This window comes from Ixodes scapularis, unplaced genomic scaffold (genome assembly GCF_016920785.2).
Source record: "Ixodes scapularis isolate PalLabHiFi unplaced genomic scaffold, ASM1692078v2 PGA_scaffold1__304_contigs__length_218370807, whole genome shotgun sequence".
Lineage (NCBI taxonomy): Eukaryota > Metazoa > Arthropoda > Arachnida > Ixodida > Ixodidae > Ixodes > Ixodes scapularis.
Genome location: NW_024609846.1, coordinates 175,929,242 through 175,944,533, shown reverse-complemented (window position 1 = coordinate 175,944,533; position 15,292 = coordinate 175,929,242).

The following is a 15,292-nucleotide window of genomic DNA, read 5'->3' as shown; positions in this document are numbered from 1 at the left end:
GGCACGAGGTATGTGTATAAGACGACTACAAAAAAATGGGATCGTTTTAAGTCGAAAACATTGAGTCACGCAATCATTGCTGTAGGTATGCATATTATATACAGAAATACGCCGACAAAATGGCGAGACACGCAGTGATTAGACGCTCGTATAATCACTCAAGACCGTGAACTGATTAAATCCCATATCATTTAATGACAATATATTAACTTTTCCGTGTGGCAGGAGTACTGAACTTAATATTTAGTCAAATTTACTTCTCCCTATGGGCTCGACCTGCCTTAGAACAAAATATAACTTATTTTGTATACAATAATACTATTACCTTAATACAGTTAAGATTCTACTATAAACGCGGTAAAGTCAACAAAATAGCATTAGTCTAAATAAGAGATAAGCACCAACAACACACTTTCAATAATCACGACTGTTATTCACCTTCCAATGAAAGCTTGAATATTACCACGCCTATTTACAAATGTCGACGCAACAGCACGCAGATAACGACGAAGAACAAGATTCCTTTCTATCACAAGATTTTTTTTTAAAAATCGACTGCAGCACTTTACAAGTTTATGAAAAAGTCTTTCCGCGCTAAAGTCTCGTGGCTGACAGACAGTTTGGGGATTGATGTCTGCGGGGGAGCTTGGCAAGCACTCGCAGATCTGGTCGTCTCGGAGAAGCCACGTCGAGTCTTGACGGCGTTGGAAATCAGCCTTTCCTCAATATCCCGTCTGTCCGTCGATGTCTCCCTGCCTCCAGGCCGTCCCGTCCGAGGAAAAATCTGCCACCTGGTCTCCGCACCATCCCGTACGCCCAGCCCCTGGCCCCGTTCTTCCTTCCTTTTGTTCCCCTCCGGGGTCGTCCATTTACCCCGCAGAAAAGGTGGGAAGAACTTGAGATCTTTCCAGTCAGAGGCTCTGCTGGAATGTCCCTCGCCTGTTTCCGTTGGCTTGGGCAACGTGGTCCTCCTCGTGCTCATGGTGAGGGGGATGAGGCCAGCAGATTGTCACGTCTAAAACGGGGGGGGGGGGGGGGGGGGGGGGAGGGGGGGGGGGGACGCCTTTTCCGAAGCATGTCGCGATCGCCATGAGTCTCTGCCCGTTGCTTCTCGCTCCTTAAAATACACACACACACCCGCGCGCGCGGCGCGCGCACCTAGCCGGATCTTGCGTTGGGCCCAAGCGCCCTATTTCGAAGGATTAACGAAAAACGGGTAGGACACAACTGTCTCTCTTCGTCTCCCTTTCCAAGTTTGCTTTCCAAGGCACCAGCGGGTCAGGTCACGTGAGGTTACGTATAGTTTCGGAATTCGTTGAACTAAAAAGGAATTGGGTTCACTATCCCTCTTATTATGCCTCCTCTCTCGCTCGTGTCGTCCCGTCTCTCTCCTCTCCCTTTCCAAGTTATCTTTTTGGGAAAAATAAGAAATAAACAATATTCGTGTCAATCGTGGTTACCCGGTTTGAGTAAACTATATATCAGGATTGCGTCGGTGCAATATAACAGATATTCTGTGGACATCGGCCGCATCAAAATGGTACCAGCTTTCGTTCAAATTTCAATATAAGTTTCGAATCGTCCGAAAATGCATAATACTGCGCAGTTATTGTCAATTCAGAAACGATATTCAGGAAAAAACACGGTTAGTGTACCATATATATCATGGTTGCATCTCCGCAATATAACAGATTTTCCGTCGACATCGGCAGAATCAAAATGATACCGGCACAATTTTCCCGATACAACAAAAAAATCGGTAATACTTGCACGACTTTCCCGAAACCGAAACCCGAGCCAGCCGCCACAACCAAGGCCAGCCTCCAGAGATCGGTCAAATAACAGAGCCGTCGAGGAAGAATGCGCCAACGATGAACAACACGTTCCAGCAAGAGGAACACCACCGACGTCCATCAACTACGTGCAGGCCCCATGACGGATGCCGGCGAATTTCAGTGTGGATCTTTATGAAGATGTGGACGGCTGGTCGAGTTAGTTCGAGCACGTTGCCCGGTTCAAGGGATGGAGGCCTGAGCAGAGCCTACAGGATCTCGATATCAACCTGGAAGGAATGGCACGCACTTGATTCGAAAACCACGAAGCGCCGATTTCGTCGTGGGAAGACTTCCAGACCGAGCTTCAAAGCACATTTGCCAGTCAGCAGCGACGTCAGCAGGCCGAAGAACTTCTCCAACCATAAAACGAAGGGCCGAATGAAACTGCCACAAGTTTCGTCGAGGACGTTCTCCGCATCATGAAACGAGCCGAGCCAAACGCTTCGGGATGCGGGGAGTCAAAAAGAACCTTTTCGGAGGCCTTGTACGAGCCCTGCCTACCTCCGAGGGTTTCATCACTGAGGCCACAAAAATCGAATGTGCCCTTCAACACGGGCCTGCCACTACCAGATACTTCCTGACTTCGTCGCCTTCTCGCCGTCCAGCTGCAACACCACGAACCTCCACGAGATCATCCGGAGTGGTGGCCGGGAGGAAATCAAGAAGCTACTACCTGCTGCCGCATGCCTAACTTCGCCCTCTATCGCCGAGATTGTAAGGAAAGAAGTTCAGCAAGCGCTCCAGCCAGAGGTTATTGTCAACGCCGCTCCGGAACCACCGGTGCTGAGATACGCCGCCGTATCTCGTCACCCGCAGCTTCCGTCTTCCCGGCAGTACTAGGCGGCACCACGACGAGAGGGCCCCTTCGCCGCAGTATACACCGCACCAGGAGCAAAGTAGGCCTCGAAAGACCGACGTGCGGAGGGCGGCAGACCGGCGCCCAATATGCTTCCACTGTGAAGAGGCTGGACATGACTATCACCGCTGCTACTAACGCCAGCTTGAGCTTTGACGTTTTCAGCCGAGCGACCCACACCCAAGGTACGGCTAGCGACCTCAGGACATCAACGAATATCTCCGCCGGTCACTATCTCCGGGACCGATTCATCGCCGCGGTTTCCGTTCGCTGTCGCCTCACCGCCCAGCATCACCTCAACACAGATCCCGCCGTGAGAGCTTGCCCCCCCCCCCCCTGTCCCGTCGGGAAAACTAAGAGCGGCAACCCCTGGAGGTGGAGTTGGCGTGGGCCGACGACGGAAGGAGCGTCCAAGACACCGGAGAGCTCCCACTCTTCCGAAGCCACTCATTGAAACGACGCTTTCGCGAAAGTGCCCAACAACCTCAACTTTGTCATCGACGGCCACAACGCATCGGCACTCATGGACCTCGGAGAGGACTACACCGTTTTGGTTTTGAGACTCTCTCGACGCCTGCGGAAGGTCACTACACGCTGGAATAGCCGGCAGGTACGCACTGCCGGAGGGTATCTTATTACACTTGTTGGAAGTGGTGCCGTCACGATTCATGGCGGAACCTGTCTGGTGAAGTGTGTCGCTCTTAAGGACTGTGCGAGGGTTGTTATCCTCGGAATGACTACTTCTGCGAGTACGATGCGGTCATCCACCTAGGAGACAACATGTTGACACTCCGACAAACTGTCCCGGCGCCGGAAGGATCTACGGTAAAGGCGGCGTCTGTTCGAGTACTTGCTGGCGTCCTGCCGTCGCGATTGAGTGTTTTGATACCCGTCGAGTCCGATGAAGCTTCCTGCGTCGAAGCTCTGCTTGAGGGCAGCGTCCAGTTGCTCCTTGAAAGGGGAATCGGAGTCGCAAGACGTGTAACAACGCTTGAAGACGGATGTGCCACATTTTCTGGTACAAGCTAACGACAAGAGCCGTGACACCTTACCAACGGTACCGCCGTGGACCACATTGAGGAACTCTGGAACTCAACCGTGATCTCTGCACTGTCCGAAGACCCGTCATCATCGCAGCCCCAGAGAACACCGTCCACGGAATTTGACAGCGATCCGAAGCTTTGCCCTCCACAGCGAGGACGACTGCTTGAACGTCTCGGCCAGTTCACTGAGTGCTTTGCTCCCTCCTTAAGGACGCGACGAACGACAGTAGAGAAGCACCGCATTGTTACCGACGACGCCGCTCTCCTGGTTCAACATTCGCCGTAACGAGTCTCCCCAAAAGAGACGGAGGTCATTCAGGAGCAAGCTCCAGAAATGTTCGACGACGGCATCATCCAGGCGTCAAGCAGTCCATCTGCCTCGCAAGTCGTGCTCGTCAAGAAGGACGGAACTTCCAGATTCTGCGTGGACTATTGTTGACTGGACACTGTGACTAGGAAGAATGTCTATCCACTTCCTCACATCGACGATACGTTGGACCGACTTCGTCACTTCCTTATATTTTTGTCGATGGATCCAAAGAGTGGATACTGGCAGATCGAGGCCGACCAAAGGAATCGCGAGAAGGCGGCTTTTGTCACGACGGTAGGGCTGCTTGAATATAAAATGATGCCCTTCGGGCTATGCACGGCTCCAGCGACCTTTCGGCTTATAATAGACACCGTGCTCTCTGGTCTAAAATGCAGAGCTGCTTCGTCTACATTCACGACGTTCTGGTGTTCTTCAGCAACCTCGACGACCACTTGAGACGACTCCGATTCGTGCTTCGAGCTATCAAGAACGCTCGACTCACTCTCAAGCCGACAAAATGTCGATTTTCTTACGAGGAACTAAAGTTCCTTGGCCACTTTGTCAGCAGCGAAGGTGTTTGTCCTGACCCTGAGAAGACACAAGCCGTAGCCAGTTTCACCGCCGTCGGAGAAGAAGGCTGTTAGAAGATTCCTGGGCCTTTTTGCATACTATAGGCGCTTTGTCCGGGGTTTCGCCAAGCACTCTGCAAAGCTGACGCACCTGACAAAGGATGCCATAAATTTCGAATGAACAGACGAGAAACAGCGAGCCGAAGAAGTCCGCTATTTCGCCCGGTTTCGGATTGAAGAGCAGCAACGTGCTGGCGCTGGCCGCTGCAACTTTCGTCGTCGAGACGTTCACTTCCACCCCTGAGACAGGGTGTGGGTGTGGACACCCAACCGTCGCCTCGGCCTCGGCGAGAAACTGTTGAAACGGTACTTCGGGGCATACAAGGTACTTCGTCGCGTCGGGGTGCTCAACTACGAAGTGGTGCCCGACGAAATGCAAACATCATGACGACGCCAACATCGACCCGAGGTGGTTGACGTCGTCCGATTAAAGCAGTTCTACGCTCGGTAGGACAGTGGTGACTAGACTTTTTGTGTTCGAGGTGATTTTTTAGCTTACTTTTTTTTTTTCTTTGTGTTGCATCGGGGCGATGCGCTTTGAAAGGCGGGGGGGGGGGGGGGTGCAACAATTTTAAAATTAAAAGAATTTGCATCTCGTCAGCTTTACGTTGTTTATCGTGTCCCGGAGGATAGAGAAAACATCTCCTTCATTAAAAATAGTCGCGATTCCCCTGCATAATCGCAAAGCAAAATTCTAGCTTCCACCTCCCCCCCCCCCCCCCCCCCCCCGGCCTGCAGCCACAAGTGGCGGTCGAAGGAACTATGGCGAGAAGATTACGTGACCTCGCTCGGCTCTAAGGTGCAGCATAACGTCCGCTAATGTCAGCAAAGAGAGGGAGAAGGAGCGTCCTCTGAGAGAGCACACGGGAACCTACACGGCACTCCGAATTGTGTTACTAGGAGTGTGACCCTGAAGACTGGGAGTGAGTTGAGGGGTGCAAAAAATGCCAATATGTTTTTTTTGTTTTTTGTTTCTACAAAACGATTAGGACACTTAGGCGAAATCGGTTTTCGGTTATTTACTTCAGAAGTGTCAGGGGGAAACCTCCACAAATTTTTGGCCGAAGTCGGGAAATCGTTGCACCCCCCTCCCCTTTAAAAGGGAGGGGGAGGCCGCGTGCGCAGCAAGCCAAGTCCGCAGCGCGCTGGCTCCCAACCAAACGGGACGAAGTCCGATGCCTAGTAGCGGAACCGTATTGAAAATAATTCTAAAGGGCCCATCAGCCTTGAAGGAACCTCACAGGCCTTCAAAACCCTTCAGGTATGCCCCTCAGAAAAAAAACCTCCAGCCCCACAGCCCTTCAACCCGTAGCCCATCAACCCTTTAGACGCCCAAATGACTGTGAATCATAAACAAATATTCAGTTCAAAACGTTATTGAAACTTTATTGCGGACATTGAGTTTTACATGTGTATTAAAACTCAAAAAGACAATAAAAACCAACGCTTGTTCAAACCCGGGCGCAAGTAGCTGTCGACGAAAGAGATCATATCAAATAGGAACAACTAACTTCTTTATCACAACGAAAAATATGTTTCAAAGTACTCACAATGCCGTTGGGGAAATTCCTCATGTACGGTAGTTCAGCTAATAAAACGGAGCGGGTGCACCTCACGTACACATACACTGTCTCAGTAAGCATGGTTAGCGAAAACCACGAACTCGCAAGCAGATCCCGTCACCGTTGAGAAATTCCGAGCACAGTCACGGTTTCGTCCACGATGTCGTCGGGGCAGCGTCTTCGGCGTATTTTTCGCTCGCTGTATGCTTCTGAGGCCGGTCGGACGAAGAGGCGCAAGGAATAAGGCGCGACAGCGGCCGTCATCCACCGTCCCAGGACCGTGATCCCGGTGCGCAGGCACTACATGCGGTGGGACGCTGATCCCGACTGCCAGGCTTGCTGCGAGAAGGCAGTGTTGCCAGATGGTCCCTCCAAAAAACCGCCAAACAGCTGGGAGGTATAGCCCAAATGTAGCCAAAGCCATAAAATAAATATAACCCAAAATAGCCAAGGCTAAAAAACAACAATTTTTAAGCCTTTTATTGACAATTTTACATACGCGTGAGAAACAACACGTTACGTTCTCTTTTTCAGCGCTCAGATGCGCCATTTTTTGCGTCCCCTGATAAAAAAAAAGAAAGAAAAAAAAAAGAAAAAGTTTCAGAAGGATGAAAATTTGTGAAACAATGACCCATCTTTCGAATGTTTTCAGAAGTTGAAAACATAGATGGACAGCTGTATTGCGAAGCCCGGGAGATATGATCGTACAGTAAAAGAACAGAATGCAGAAGCAGAACAGTCAGAACTCTGAGTTTCAAACCAGAACCCCCTATATCTAAGGTTCTTACCAATAACCCACCCGTCTATTTTGCTTTGTGTAGAATATGAGCGTCCCATCCCGGTTCACGCTATTTTCGGTTGTGTTTCTTTTCTTAAAGTGGGCGATGCCTAAGAATTTTCACAATGGGCACCAAAGCTACGTTTGGAGAGTTCAGTCTACGTCCGGGTAGACGACGCGCTACAGGGCCTGTGGTAATGAATCCCGGAGAAAAGCTCACCGGAGAAAAGCTCACCGGAGATAAGCTCACCGGAGAAAAGCTCACCGCTAAACCGGCGGATGCGGAGAAAAGCTCACCGGCCATTGAGCGTATACGAAGAAAAGCTCACCGGTTTTTTTTTTTCTATTTGTTCGGAGGCTGTTGGATCATGCGTAACATATAAATTTATTATTATTAAAATTCGTCAGCTTTGTAAAAAAGTAAATGTCGTTTTTTGTAATATTTGTTAAGCTTATTAAGTATACTACTCCCAAAATAATTACTGCGGGCGAGTGTTTTCTGTGGCTTAGTGTCTATGCAACGAAAGCCTAACTGAAAACTTTATGAACTTGAAGAACAGGAAAAAGTTCGAAAACTTAATAATGTTTGCCTATAGCCTAAAAGTCAAAACTGTAAATTCCGAAAATTCGAAAGTGCATGCGCAACAACGCGGTGCCTGAAATTCTCTTTGAAGCTTGTGTGCACTTTTGAAAACGGTGAGTAGAAAATCGAGGCTTCGACGGACATGCACGTTTTCTAGCCGCTCGTGCTGGTGTTTCCACACGGTGCCCTTGTGTGATAGTGCCCTTCTACGGTGAGCCACCTATGACCTTCAGAACCGCACACTGGCACCGTTGTTACTCGTGACTTACATAAGAAGTAGTATTCTTTAAGGTATCGAATAGGGCGAGTTGGTAAACGTTACACATGATGAAAACCGCTCAGATGACGATGACGGAGTGAAGACAACAAACACGACACGACGAAGTTGTTCTCGCAACTAAAGTTTTGTTAGTGAAATTAACAGAAAGAAAACAGCGTAGCGGACACTGATTACATCAACAAACATCTACTTATCTATTAGGCAGTACACAATATTCGGAGCTGAAACGGTTCAGACACCGCTATTCATATAAGCTCGCAAAGAACAAAATTCTTTATCTGACAGAGCTACCGACGGCGCACAGTCAGCTGTCAATAAATTGTTGTCTTTTTCACCAGGGTACGATGTTCTCATTTTATACTTGCGGCGTCATTAGTGTACAAAATGGGTGATTACTGATTTCTGAGAAATTAGTAAGTATGCTTATTACCTTTAAGAATATTACAAAAAAAGGACATATGTTTAATGAAGTGACTAATGCAAATTGTGTTAAATTGCCTCGTTTGACGCAGAATTCGCTAAGTTAAAATAAAATCGGTGAGCTTTTCTCCGCATCCGCTCAAAGGCCGGTGCGCTTTTTTCCGCATCAGCCGGTTTTGCGGTGAGCTTTTCTCCGGTGAGCTTATCTCCGGTGAGCTTTTCTCCTGTGAGCTTTACTACGGTGAGATTTTCTCCGCCGACCGTGGTAATAGTGCAATCTGTTTGTTTGATTTTTTCCACTGCACTGTGGGGAGGCCACTTGAACTCTGCTAGCACTGCTTCTCTGCGCATTGTGAAAACCCCGAAGTTTGTAGAAGTTTAAAGCCATTCTCCTTCCTCTCTCTCCTCTCGACTAGCCAAAAGAGAAACAATTTTTTTTAACTGATTAGAAGGTCGAAAATTAACTAGTCGAAACTCAAAGTTTGACGTGGAACCTAAGGTTCGACAAGAGTTCGCCGCACCTTTAGGAATAGCCCAAAAATAGCCACATAGCCAACCACGAAATTTTGACGCCAACTAGAAAAAAATGTAGCCCAATTTGGCTATATATAGCCCAATCTGGCAACACTGCGAGTAGGCCGACACCGGCCACCATCTCCTTGAATGCGCTGAACACGATGGCGCTCGAGCGGTGCTGAAGGCGGCCAACGTCGAACTGGGGTTCACCTGCGGAACCAAGGAAGAAACGGCACGGATTAAAACAGACCAAGGGGCGAGCCCTCAAAGCAGTGCTTACCTTTCTGGATGTTGGAAACCGGTCCGTTCCAGATCTCCATGGCGGTGAGAAACAAACCGCCCACGAGCGGAAAGAAAATGGCTATAGCGGCCTCCTGAGTTCTTCGGCTTCCTCACACCACTCTCTCCCGCCGACTATTGGAGAAGCGTGCTGTCCGGAACTGGCGGTATTGCACCCTCTCCCCATTTTCGGGCGGAGAGAAGCGCAGTGTGTGTGTGTAGGCATTGTAAAAGAGGGGGGGGGGGATTTGAGTTGCCTGTTCGTGTTTTTGGCGACGACGAAAACGAGAGGACTTCCGACTCTGGTGAAAAGCAAAATGGTTTTGTTGATTTTTTTTTCCTTTTTGGGGACCGTCCCCCGCGGGGAAACCGGTTCCCGGCACGAGTCACTACCGCTACGCCCTCGGAAGTTGGAACCTCCCCAGCGTCCCTGAATTTGGGCAACGCGCTGCTCTCGGCTTGCCCTTTTTTTATTAATTTTAGTGCAACAAGTAAAGCTTGTTCGCCTCAAAACGCCGCTCGGCCAACAACACTCGGCCCGCGCCTTGTCAATTCTCCACATGGGGCGATCGAACCCGTAGCCCCCTTGGCGACCGAACACCCGGCCAGTGACAAATGGGTCGAGGAGCCCAGTTGTGTTTGATAGAAGAGCAGTAATAAAAAACTGACCGTACACAGATACGGTCGACATTCTTCAAATAATTATTTGTTTTCCCGTTGTGAAAAATACGTAGCTATGTTCTAATTCCGCGACATGTATTTTCTCCACCTAGGCCGTGACCCCACAGACATCTCAAGAAGCCTGAAAGTTTTCCCGACCCCATTAGAAAAGTCCTTGACAGGCTTTCAGACATTTCAAAGCATTCTAAAGGGGACTACAGACATTTCAGGAGAGCCTCTGACGGGGCCAACGAACCCACCAGGAAATATCGGTGCACCTTTCAAACATCACAAGAATTCCTGAAGTCCCCTTCACACCCCTTAAAGAATTCCTGAAGTCCCCTCAGAGCGATTATCAATAGGGAAGCCCCTATTTGTTATTTTTTGTAATTCTTTCTTTCTGATCCATTCGAGAACCCTGTTGCTTGTTCAAGGCCCGAATGTTCTACGCGCCGAACCTTCTACACCGATCGTTCCAGAAGCTCACGTGTGCATAAAAGAGGCTCTGCGTAGCCAGCCGGAGTCAGCCTCGCCCCGGCGCTCAATCCTGCTGTTATGCCGCCATCGACGCCTGAGACGCCAGCCTTATTCTATTTTATTTTGGGCACAAGGTCGCCACATAAACGTCTAGTTTTCTTCAATCATTCATCGCCTTATCAAGCGTCATTTGTGAAAATATTCACTTTTAATTACAGACAGTACGGTTAGCCTTTGCATAGGATAACACAGAGAGTATTAAAGCAGCCGTTCGCTGACAGCAGTAAAAAAAAAAAAGCAAACGTCTCGCTGCTGCGGTGCCACCAAGACATTGTCACAGCCTCTATCGCGCATGCAAGATGGTGTAACTTGACAAATGGTTGAAGCATTAATCTCCAAAATAAAAAGCATTCCACAGGTTCTTTACAACGCAGCATGCATTGAGTGCGGTTCAGTCCTGTTGTTTGATTAGCTGCATTTACGAGAAAGAAATGTATATAGAAAAATCCAGGAAACCTGACATAAAATGCCCACATGACCACAAGCATGTTAAAACCGAAACCAGTGGAATTCATTCCAGTATTTTTAGACCGGCTCGGAATCGCAGCAATGTTGTATAAGTAGCAGACGACATCTTGAGGAGGCTGGAGGCTTGGTCTACATCAAATAATCTAATAAAAAATAAAAACAAAACTACAGCTTTGGTTTTAGTCCCAAAAACAGGAGCATTCCCCTTTCGAGCGACAATGTATCTTGTTGTCCCTTTCTGAAATGGTCAGCACGTTCAAGAGCTTGAGCGTGTTGTTTTCAAATCATAAGTCTTGGACAGCGCGCTTAGATTACGTTGTTTCAAAACTTGCTTGTATAATAGGTCTGATACATTGCCACCATCTAAGCCTTTCATCAAGTTTTAAACTACTTCTGTATAACACATTATTTTATCTCATTTGAACTATTGTCATTTTATATTGTGTACCACTACAAAAACATGTTTATATAGAATATTATTTCTACAAAATAGAGCGCAAAGACTCGTGTGTGACGTGCCTTATCTTTTTCACCCGGACCAAATTTCTGAGAAACTCGTGGTACTAAAAATACATCCACAATACGAACATAGCCTTCCATGAAGTGTAAACAAGAATATCTCGCGATAAATAGCTTCCTGCTAAGCTTGGCATATCTTAGAAAAAGACCACTTACACAATCTACTCTCCACTCAGATTTCTGAATGGTTGAGACATCGCGGACATATTATGGCCTTCAGATGCTTAGAAGAACACTTGCAACATTACTCAACACTTTCATAAATTCGAATGTTGATATAATATCTTCAACCCGCGTGAGCCACGGGACTATCTACTTTTGATATAAATGTGTTTTTGTTTGGTGTTTGTCTTGTTTTAAGGCGGAATTTTCTCGAGCACATTTTCGTCACTGTTGATTTCACGTGTAGTTGATGACCAGTTAGTAATCTAGTAATCAACAACCACATTAGTGCTTCGTGGTTGTTTGTATGTATTTTGCTGTTACGTTTTTTTTTTTTTTTTTTTTTTTTTTTTTGTACGAAACTTGGCCTTCGCTGTGTACCTGTTGAGCGGGCTGGAGACGCGTCAGGCTGCATTGTCAGCTTTTTTGTCCAATTCCCACAATATGTGATGTAATAAATAAAGTTATTATATTTTTAAATAATCGCAGTGGGAGCAGTGCCCTTCATGCGCCAGTAAAATAACTACTCAGATGTATACTAGCAGAACTTTTGAAAGGCTGCTTTTAGGCAGCTCTGCACTATTCCTCGTTTAATGAATTCAGAGTGGGCAGAATCCAACGGAAGAAATCGCTTCGTAGAACGTGGTAAATATGTCCAACATGTTTGGTTATAACCGAAGAGAATCTAAAAGGGACGCTGGCACCCCCCAAAAAATGTTTTTCATTTTTTGCCAGCCGCTGCATTATAGTGTCGGATTCGCGCTTCATTATGGTGCCCAATTAATATTTTGCAACAGAGTAGCGTATATTTTTAATAAAGCCAAAAGACGCAACTGCTCGAAACCGAAACCAAAACCCGCACGGAGGTCGGAGAAGTGGAGAGGAGAGTGTGGAGTGGCGGAAGTCACGTGGCTACACCCGACCGTGCGTTTTTTTTTTTCCCCTCTGCGTGGCAGACGAGATGCGTGGCGGCGTAGGCGGGAACCGTTTGCCGTGCGATTCTTTTGCAGTTATGTTTGCTCCGCTCGCTCTTCTGTACTTCGAGATGAGTTGTTTTGTACATTGAGGAGTTGGAGATGAGTAGTGAGTGCCCATGGTGAATTTCCGTGATCGGCTCCGAAAAGAATACACCCAAGATGTAACGTGGAGAACTGGCTCACATGTCCTGCGCCCGAAAAAAAGAGGCATTGTGCGACAGTTTTCGAAAGATTAACGGGATCGGACCAATGGCTGGCTGCAATTCCTGTAAAACATTTACGGGCAAATCGGAAAGTGGACGCTACCTGGTTTATATGCTCCTTGCATTTTGTGGAAAGTGATTACATTGAGTGCGCAGGTGTCAAAAAGGAAATCCCATACCATTTATTTCAGCGACGTTTCGTCCACAACATTTGTTTGTTATTTTTTTGTTTGTTTCTTCCGTGATAATTGTAAAAAAAAGCAATGTAAACATCGCAAAATACCTGAAAAAGAAAAGCAAAAAGTACGGTTTCACTGGGGATCGAACCCGGTCCTGCCGCGTGTGAAGCCGACGTCTTTCCACCAGACATGTACAAATTACTCAAAAAGGTAGTTAAGTTAAGTTACTGGATATCGACACCAAAAGTAGTTGGAGTAGAGTAGAAATTACGCATTTGTAATAGTAATTGAGTAAATTACTAACTACTGTAAAAAAACAGCGAATTACTTTGAAGTTACTTTCGAAGTTACTTTTTATGTTTTTTGTGGCAGCAAAATGAACAGAAGTTTTGATCAGTGAAAAACCCTGCGAGCCGGAAATAAATGCAGTCATTTTATGAGTTCCAAAATAGTTTATTTGCTCGCCGAAGCAATGGCCTTTCAAAGTTGTTATTGGAAAGTTCTCCTCTTTTCCTTCTAATGACCTCCTCGGTCAAGCTAGAAAGACGTTCCATCGTGGCGCTGGATGCAAAGACAACGTTCAATTTTAGAAGCAGGCTGTGCAGGGTCAGGTAAGCGAGTGTCGGCATGTTTGGTGTCCATGACGAAACATGTAAGGCTTGCCTCGGCTAGAGGGTCTTTTATAACAAACTCTCCTCTTTTTTTCTTTTTTCTTCAGCAAGTTGAGATTTTTATGACTGGCCTCTCTTTATTCTCACGACGTTCGGAGATTTCGCCGAGCGAGTGCACGGGCGAGCGAGTGCAGATTTCGACGAGCGAGTGTCAAGGGGTCAAGTCTCGTGCCACGACGATAAGGTCATCCCGACGACTGCGCGTCTCTTTGCAGTGTTATAGCTACGCCACTGGAAAAAAAAAATTGCTTTTCGCCGTTGACGTTGGGTCCAACAAAAGGATCTCCCAAGGGTGACTCGAAATCCTTGCCGGCGACTACGGTATCCTGACGCGCCTGACACGCCTGACAAGTAAAACGTTTTCAACAAAGAGGAGGTCTCCCTGGCGTGGAAGGTCGGAAGGAAGCGAAAGATTACGTGAACAAGCATCGGCGCTCGTACAGTTGCAGCTGGAAGTGGGAACGTGCTCCCATGAACGGATTATTCGTGTCGGCGTTTGTGCGCGGGGGAGTCCGGCTTCGCTAGGGAGTATGCGCTGACGACGAGGCGACCATGGGAACAGGCGCCCAGCTGCGAGGTCATTCAATTGGCGCCTACCGTGGATCCTACCACTTGAGTCAGAACTCACTAAAGGCACACAACATGACAACAACAACAACCCTTGGAGTGTCCCCGTCTTTCACGGCTGCAGCTGGAGGCGCGGCGCTTGCGTGCATTCCCGGATTAGGTCAACACCCGACCAAGGCTTGTTAAGCATCTCTGCTTACCTTCGTGCGCGCCGGTGTTATGTTTTGGCGGTTCGTCGCCACCTTGGCCCAAGGACGCCTGTGATGCAGTTTCTAGGGCTGCCGACCTTAAGTGCGTGGGAACGGAATGTGAGGGGGGCCCCTTGCTCGTGAACACCACTTAACCTGCCAGCGTCTTATTTATTTCTGCACTCAAAATTTTCTGATGAAAAAAAAAATAGGATTAAATTTCTAAAGTAGTTAGTAATTTGAGTAGAAGTTACCTGAAAAACGTAGTTAAATAAAACTACTAATTACCCAAATAAAGTTGTAATTGAAAGTTACCAAGTTACTCGGAAAAGTAGTTAAACTACAGTAGTTTGAGTAGGGTAGTTGAACTACGTCCAAGTCTGCTTTCCACTGAGCTACTGGGGGAACTCCTTCTTTAGTGATAATACAGCCAGTAAACTGTAAGTTGGAAAGTTTGCTGCCGATTTTGCTCCAGCAAAAGTGCTCCCGGGTCGAAGTCGAAGCACCACGCATTGGCGTCGTTCGCACCTAGTAAAGAGATCATACGCGTGCATATTCAACTCAAAGTCCACACTTCGTGCGGTGCTTGACGTTTGCGCGAGCGATGTCTTCAGCCACGAGAAGGGAGCGACGGCTCGGCGACGTCTTCGTGCAAATCGGCTTGGTGGTCGGGCGTGTCGTACGGGATGAATACCAATTCTTTTGATCGGTCCCAAATTTCTCTTTTAAAGGCAGACAGAATTCGCCGGTACCGCGAACGACAGTTCTGAAGTAGAGGTCCCACGCCCGTCGTCCGCTGCCATCGCCGTCCCCGCGAGTCCCACGATACGCGAAAAGACGCACGCACAGAATGCTCCCGGCTCTCTGTGCAACTTTTTTTTTTCCAATCAACATGCAGCTTTTTAAAAGCCACAAAATTTGTTTTCGTATTTTTTTTTCTATTTTTAGTATTGAGTGTGTGCTTTCAGTGACCAACGACCTTGATTAAATTTGGTGGTCGTGTCGAAACTTTAGAAAATGGTTTGTGACCACGGAAAAGAGAGTCAGCGAGATTCGAACCGGCCAGTTCT